Source organism: Ipomoea nil, unplaced genomic scaffold (assembly GCF_001879475.1).
Source record: "Ipomoea nil cultivar Tokyo-kokei standard unplaced genomic scaffold, Asagao_1.1 scaffold2297, whole genome shotgun sequence".
NCBI lineage: Eukaryota > Viridiplantae > Streptophyta > Magnoliopsida > Solanales > Convolvulaceae > Ipomoea > Ipomoea nil.
In genome coordinates this window covers 481,141-487,515 of record NW_017618725.1, presented here as the reverse complement: position 1 = coordinate 487,515, position 6,375 = coordinate 481,141, and the positions used below count along the sequence as shown (strand labels likewise).

The 6,375-nt window shown below is 37.8% G+C and overlaps 1 long non-coding RNA gene across 1 annotated transcript; it reads left to right on the top strand.

The window, feature by feature from the left end:
- Positions 1–2,996: 2,996 nt before the first annotated feature.
- On the top strand, positions 2,997–5,827 carry LOC109151893. The gene is made up of 2 exons (XR_002049300.1): positions 2,997–3,159; positions 5,492–5,827. It is a non-coding gene; the product is annotated as an uncharacterized LOC109151893 (long non-coding RNA).
- Positions 5,828–6,375: the final 548 nt, after the last annotated feature.

The window sequence follows — 6,375 nt, the reverse complement described above, 5'->3', positions numbered from 1 at the left end:
AACTTAAGATGCGTGATGAGTTTTGTGCTTAAGGTGCGTGAGTTGTGTACTTAAGGTGAGTAGTTGTTGTAACTTAAGGTGCGTGGGTTTCCTTCTTTAAAGTGTCTTGTTTTCCTTCTTAAGGTGCGTGATTTGTATGCTTAAGGTGCGTCAGTTGTGACACCCTGAAATCCAAATTCAATTAAGGGATTAATTAAGTAATTAATCCTATTTCAATTTGTAATTTAATTTCTTAAATTCCTGAAATTTAATAGTTGGGGACTAGTAATTGACTAGTCAACCCCAAAGTCAAAGTTGTACATTGAGCTTTGTAAGGAGTTCCCTTGTTCCTTACACTTCCTTATGTTAGTAAGTGTATTCTTGACCTTTCACTTGTTGTTGGTATTGTAACCTAACCTAGTAGACCACATTCACTCTCTCCTTACACTTTTCTAAAAATCTAGCTCCACCCTCTCTCTAAAAGGTGAGTAGCTTTTCTTGCAAGCCAAGTTGGAGCCTTACCAAAACTTCAAGAGTTGCTTCCAAGATTCAACATTTCTTATATTTGGGCATCTAGGAGGGTAAGATCTAAGTTCATCTTGTGTTTTTGGTTTTATCTAAGGTGTTTTTTCTTAAAGATAGGATCTTTATGATCTTTTGGTATGTTCTTGAAGTGGGGTTGGAGGGTGAGCCTAGTGAGGAGCTTGTTGAGGTGTAAAGTGAAGTCTTTAGTCTACAAGAGGTAACCCATGCTCTACAAAACCTATTTTGCTTACCTATATGTGAATATTTCTTGGATTCTACATATGTTTTGCTATGAAATGTGAGTGTTGATGCATGATCTTGTGAAAATGCATATCTAGAGCTTGTGTTTAGGGTTCTTTTGTGCCATTGCTTGGCATTTCCTTTGATTCAAGTCATTTTGTTGTATTGGTTGACATGTTTTGGACTTGAATTAGAGTTTGGAAATGAAAATCCGCGAAGTGTTGTATTGTGGTACATGGATGTACCCGCGGGCGGAACGGCGGGTAGGCGTCCATCCCGCCGCCCACCCGCGGGATACATTGGCCGGGCAGCCTGTACCCGCGGGCGAAACCGCGGGTAGAGGCCTACCCGTGGGTACACTATGTTGGTTGTTGGGGGATTTGTTCCCCGTGATTCTTTTGACTCGGTATTTGGTCTTTGGACTTCCCGATGTTCTTTTGTGGAACTATTTGAGTGTCTTCTTGATGTTTCGTATGTCTAGAACTATATGGTAGGATTCCATGTAGGTTTTGGTGTCTTGAATCGTGCTAAGTGTTCAACATTGTGTTTCATTGAACCGTGATGAGTCTTGTGTGTTCTTCGAAACTACCTTTGGTTTACCCGTTTGATGAGCATGCTAGTTCGGTGTTTAAATGCTAGCGTGTGTGTTGTTTGTACCTTCTTATTAGTTGATGATAACTTGTGTTATTCATCGTTGTTGTTGTTGGACTATGATCCATTCCTTGATTGAGTATGGTTTCATATCTTCATTGTGATCCGTTGATTGATTCTTGTTGTGGTGTGATGTGTGTGTGGCTTTACCTAGATTGCACGATTAGTGGTATGGGACACTAGTCACCAAGGTATTGCAGCGGTCTTCGTGGTGGTCGTGACGTGATTTATGGAGTTGTGACCTTTGTATAAGGTTCACGTGATTCTTGGGTGGCATGTGTTGCCTTGTGTGTGTACGGTACCCTCGTGTACTATGAAATTGGTGGTCCCGTTGGTGGGGGACGACGGTCCCAGGAGGGAAAATGTTGGACTTGGTTGTACAGGGGTCCTGGAGGTAATGGTTGGAAGAAGATACAAGGTTGGGGGTAGCCATAAGGTTGGAACCGGGCATAAGGAATGCATATCAACTCGTGATAGATGATGTCACGAGGGCTTGTGTAGCCGTTGTTGTGAGTTTTCATCTTGTGACGTGTGTAGTCACTAGGGCATGTGTTGCCTAGACATGTGTGTCATTGGTCTTGTCTTTATCCTTTGTGTTGTGGTTATGCTTTGTGGTTTTGGGATGTGTTCCTGTATCCTTGTTGAGAGTGTTGAGTCTTGTGTTGGCTATTGTTCTTGGTTTTGTACTTATATACTTATGTATTCCGTTTTGAAAATGGCTTTACAACCTATATCTTATCTATGTATGTTATTTCACATGTATTGGTGGGTTACCAGCATTATTCGTTGACCGGGCGTCGTCCCATGTTTTATTGTGTTCTTTCAGGTGATGTCTAGACAAGTGCGCGGTCTAGTGCTTGCTAGTGTAGCTTCTCCCTCTTGTTTTGTGGCCTGTGTGCCAGTTTAGTTGTAGACTTTTGAGACTATGGATTAGATGTAAACATTGCAGATGTTGCCGTAGCGTTCATCCTTCTGGTGAACGTGGCATAACACCCCGTGTTTTGGATTTATGTTTATCTAGTTATCTTTCAGTCTTCCGCTGTGTTTGTTGTTTAGCTCAGTTATCTGCATGTTTAAGGCTTTTAAATAGCTTGTTTTTAGGGGGTGTTACATCAGTTGTGTGAAACTTAAGGAAAACCATTTTAAAACCTTAAGTGTGTGGTTTGTGTTCTTAAGGTGTTTTGTTTATGTGCTTAAGGTGCGTAGTTTGTGTACTTAAGGTGCGCCATTTTAATGTTTAATGTGCGTCCTATATATATGTGTATATATATATATATATATATATATATATATATATATATATATATATATATATATATATATATATATATATATATACATACTAGGGTTTGTCATTTCTTCTCTTCTCTGCGCAGTCGCGACTCCGTTATCTCTCTCAGTCACTCTTTATCTCTCTCAGACACTCCCATTTCTTCTCCGAATCTCCGTTTGTCCGTTCTCCATTTCTCTCCGGTCTCCATCTCTGAGACTCTCTAGTATACTCTCTACTAGTCTACTCTGTAGGCGACTCCCTTCGACAGTCTTTTTCTCTGTTGAGTGTTGAGTCTTGAATCTTGAGTCTGTTCGTTGTCCAAGTCCATAATAGACGTCGGTGGATGGTGGTGTAGTGGTGAAGGCTCAAGCCAGCGAAGCCTTGGACGGTGGTGCCGTGGTGGTACTGTGGGCTATGGAAGCCAACCTTTTTCAGTGTTGATTGCTTGATGTTGAAGCCCTAGTTCTCCGGGAAAATATTGGAGAAAAGAAGTAATCAAAAAACGTTTTTAATACTATTTTTCTAGGGTTCTTGTCTTCTTGACTTTTTGTGTTATATTATTAATGGTTTGATAATTGATACTTTGATAGTTTGATGTATTCTGCATATTGACATTATTTTGTAAACATATGATGAAATTGTGACTTTGTGAGCCCTAATTTGTAGACTCACTAAGCCCTAATTTTTGGGGCTTTTCATATATATGATGAATTTGTCAAAATCCTGATATATGGTTTTATGTTTATGGTAATAGGACCCTTAAATTGGTACATAGTGTATTTATGTTACATGGATTGTTGGTATGTCAAATGTAAATATGTACAGTGTAATGGTGAAAGCCTAAATCTGATTAATCTAATTATGGATTTTATGAGCATGAACTGTAGAGTGTTGATTATATGAGCCCAGAGCTCTAAGCTCGTAAATTTTGCGCAATTCCATTTAGATGATGATTTGAAAATTTAAATCTGATTATGGATTTTATGATGGAAGTGTAAAGTCTAAACTGCTTTAAAGCCTTTAATATGTAAATGCTTAAATATGTAATATGTATGTCTGCTTATCAATTGAGTATGGATTTTATAGTGGAAGCTTAAGCATCTTTAATCTGAACTCTGCTTTAATATGAAATCTGTACGTTTGTTGATACTTCCATTATGGATTTTATGGTGGAAGCCTAAGCTGCTTTAATGTGTAATCTACCTTAATCTGTAACATGCATGTATATTCATGCTTTATTTGAACATTTGTTTACTGGTGCCCATCCTTATAGATGAAAAGCATCAGTGCATCTGGACACCCTACAACCTCAACTGAGGAGGAACATGGAGTAGAAGCCTGAGGTACTGAGACAAATCCTTAACAACCTATGCCTTCTCCTCCTATTGTTCCTACACAGAAGAAGAAAAAAGTGGAGTCTAGATCCAAAGTTTGGGATCACTTTGAAAAGATCCTTGATTTTGAGAGAAAGTTAATTAAGGGCAAGTGTATGTACTGTGCAAAACTTTTTGCTTGTGTGAGTAAAAAGCATGGAACTTCCTCCTTGAGAAATCATATGTTGGCCTGCCTAAAAAATCCTCATTCTAAGGATACAAGGCAGTCTCTTCTCACATTCAATGTTGCTTCTACCTCTGGACAGAGGGTTCTGAGGGGGTTTTGGGGACTTGGTTTTCAATCAAGAGGCTATTAGGAGGGCATTGTGTGAAATGATCATTATATGGGCTATTAGAATTGTTGAGGGACATGGGTTTTGAAAATTTATTTTAGTTGCTTGTCCTAGGTTACAAATCCCTTATAGGTGGATAATTTCTAGAGATATTTACTAGATTTACCTAGATGAGAGATTGAGCCTCAAAAAGTTGTTTAGGGTGAGCACCGAAAGGGTTAGCTTAACCACTGATACATGGACCTTTGTTTAGAGGATAAATTACATGTGCATTACTGCACATTTCATTGATGATCAGTGGAAGCTTAACAAAAAGATAATTTTTTTTTGCCCTAGTTTCTTCTCATAGGGGGGAGTATATAGCCAAAGCCCTTGAGAGTTGTCTGCTTGAGTGGGGAATAAAAAATGTATTCACCATTACTGTTGATAATGCCTCTTCAAATGACATAGTAATGGGGTTTTTCAAAAGCAAACTGTTATCTTGGGGTAGTTCTTATATTAGGGTTCAGTACATGCACATGAGGTGCATAGTCCATGTATTGAACTTAGTGGTGCAGGATGAGTTGAGATTTGTAGATCCTTCTGTTAAGAAAGTTAGAGATGCAGTGAAATGGTGAGGAATTCACCTGCAAGACTCAAGAAGTTTAGAGATCTTGCTGATCTTATTGGGGTGAAAGCCAAATGTGCATTACAGCTTGATGTTCAAACAAGATGGAACAACGCATACATGATGATGAACACTGCCATTCTATACTAGAGGGCTTTTTAAGCTTATGAGGAGAATGAATTCTCATTTTCTTCTGATTTATCTGATGTTGTTCCAACTTTTTTGGATTGGCTTTCTGTGTAAAGCTTAGTCCTCCTTTTGAAAGGCTTTTATGAGATGACTGTGAGAATTTCTGGTTCTCTCTATGTCACTTCAAATACTTTCTTTTCTGAGATTTCTGATTTGGGTCGCATGCTGGATGATATGGTTGGATCTAATACAGGATGTGAAAAGGTAAACTGGTTTTGATTTGTATGTGTATTATTTTTTCTAAGATTTATGTGTGAATAATTCAACATGTTTTTTATTTTCTATCTATGTTTTTTGTGTTCTTTCATCTTTTTTTTTTTTTTTTTTTTTTTTTTTTTTTTTTTTTTTTTTTTTTTTTTAGGCAATGAGGTCCCAAATGAAACAAAAGTTTAAAAAATATTGGGGAGATCCAGAAAAAATGAACTTCTTCATATTTTATGCCAATATTTTGGATCCTAGGATTAAGATTGAGTATATGCCTCATCAATTTGCCTAGTTGTATGGTGAAGAAAAAGGCAAATCATGTTTTGCAAAGGTTCAAGTTGCAATGGTTGAGCTGTTTAATGACTGTGCAGCCACCTAAAGTGTCACCTCTGTGCAGTTTGCATCCTCTACTGTGCAATCTGAACCAGTTCATGTCCATTCTCAAACTACAGTTGGAAAACCTCAATCTAGACTGAAAAGCCAGATGAAAAAACATATAATGGAGAGTGGTAGAAGCAGTAAACATACTAAACTGCGGATTTATCAGAGTGAAAATATAGTGGAAGAGGAAAAAAATGTTGAATTATATTTGATGTGCTTAGGTAGTGGAAGGTTAACAGTGAGAGATTTCTTATTCTCTCAAAAATGTCAAGGGACGATGTGCTAATTGTTCCTATATCCACAGTTGCCTCTGAGAGTGCATTCAGTACTTGTGGTAGGGTATTAGATGCCTTTAAGAGTTTCTTAACTCTTAAAATTGTGAAAGCCATAGTCTGCGCACAAGATTAGTTGAGGGCACCCAATCACCCAATCTCTGTTAAGGAAAACTTGGATGAGGTTGCAAGATTTGAGAATGGTACACTTTCTAACTTTCTAACTTTCTAAGTTTCTATACCTTTTATTTATTTTTGTCCCAATTTAAATTGTTATTTGTTAAACTCTTGTTTTTATTTTTGTGCATAATTGTCCACTAGAGCTGGTTCTTCACTAAGTTCTGTCGAAACACTGCCAACAATTGTTGTAATACATTTATATAACACT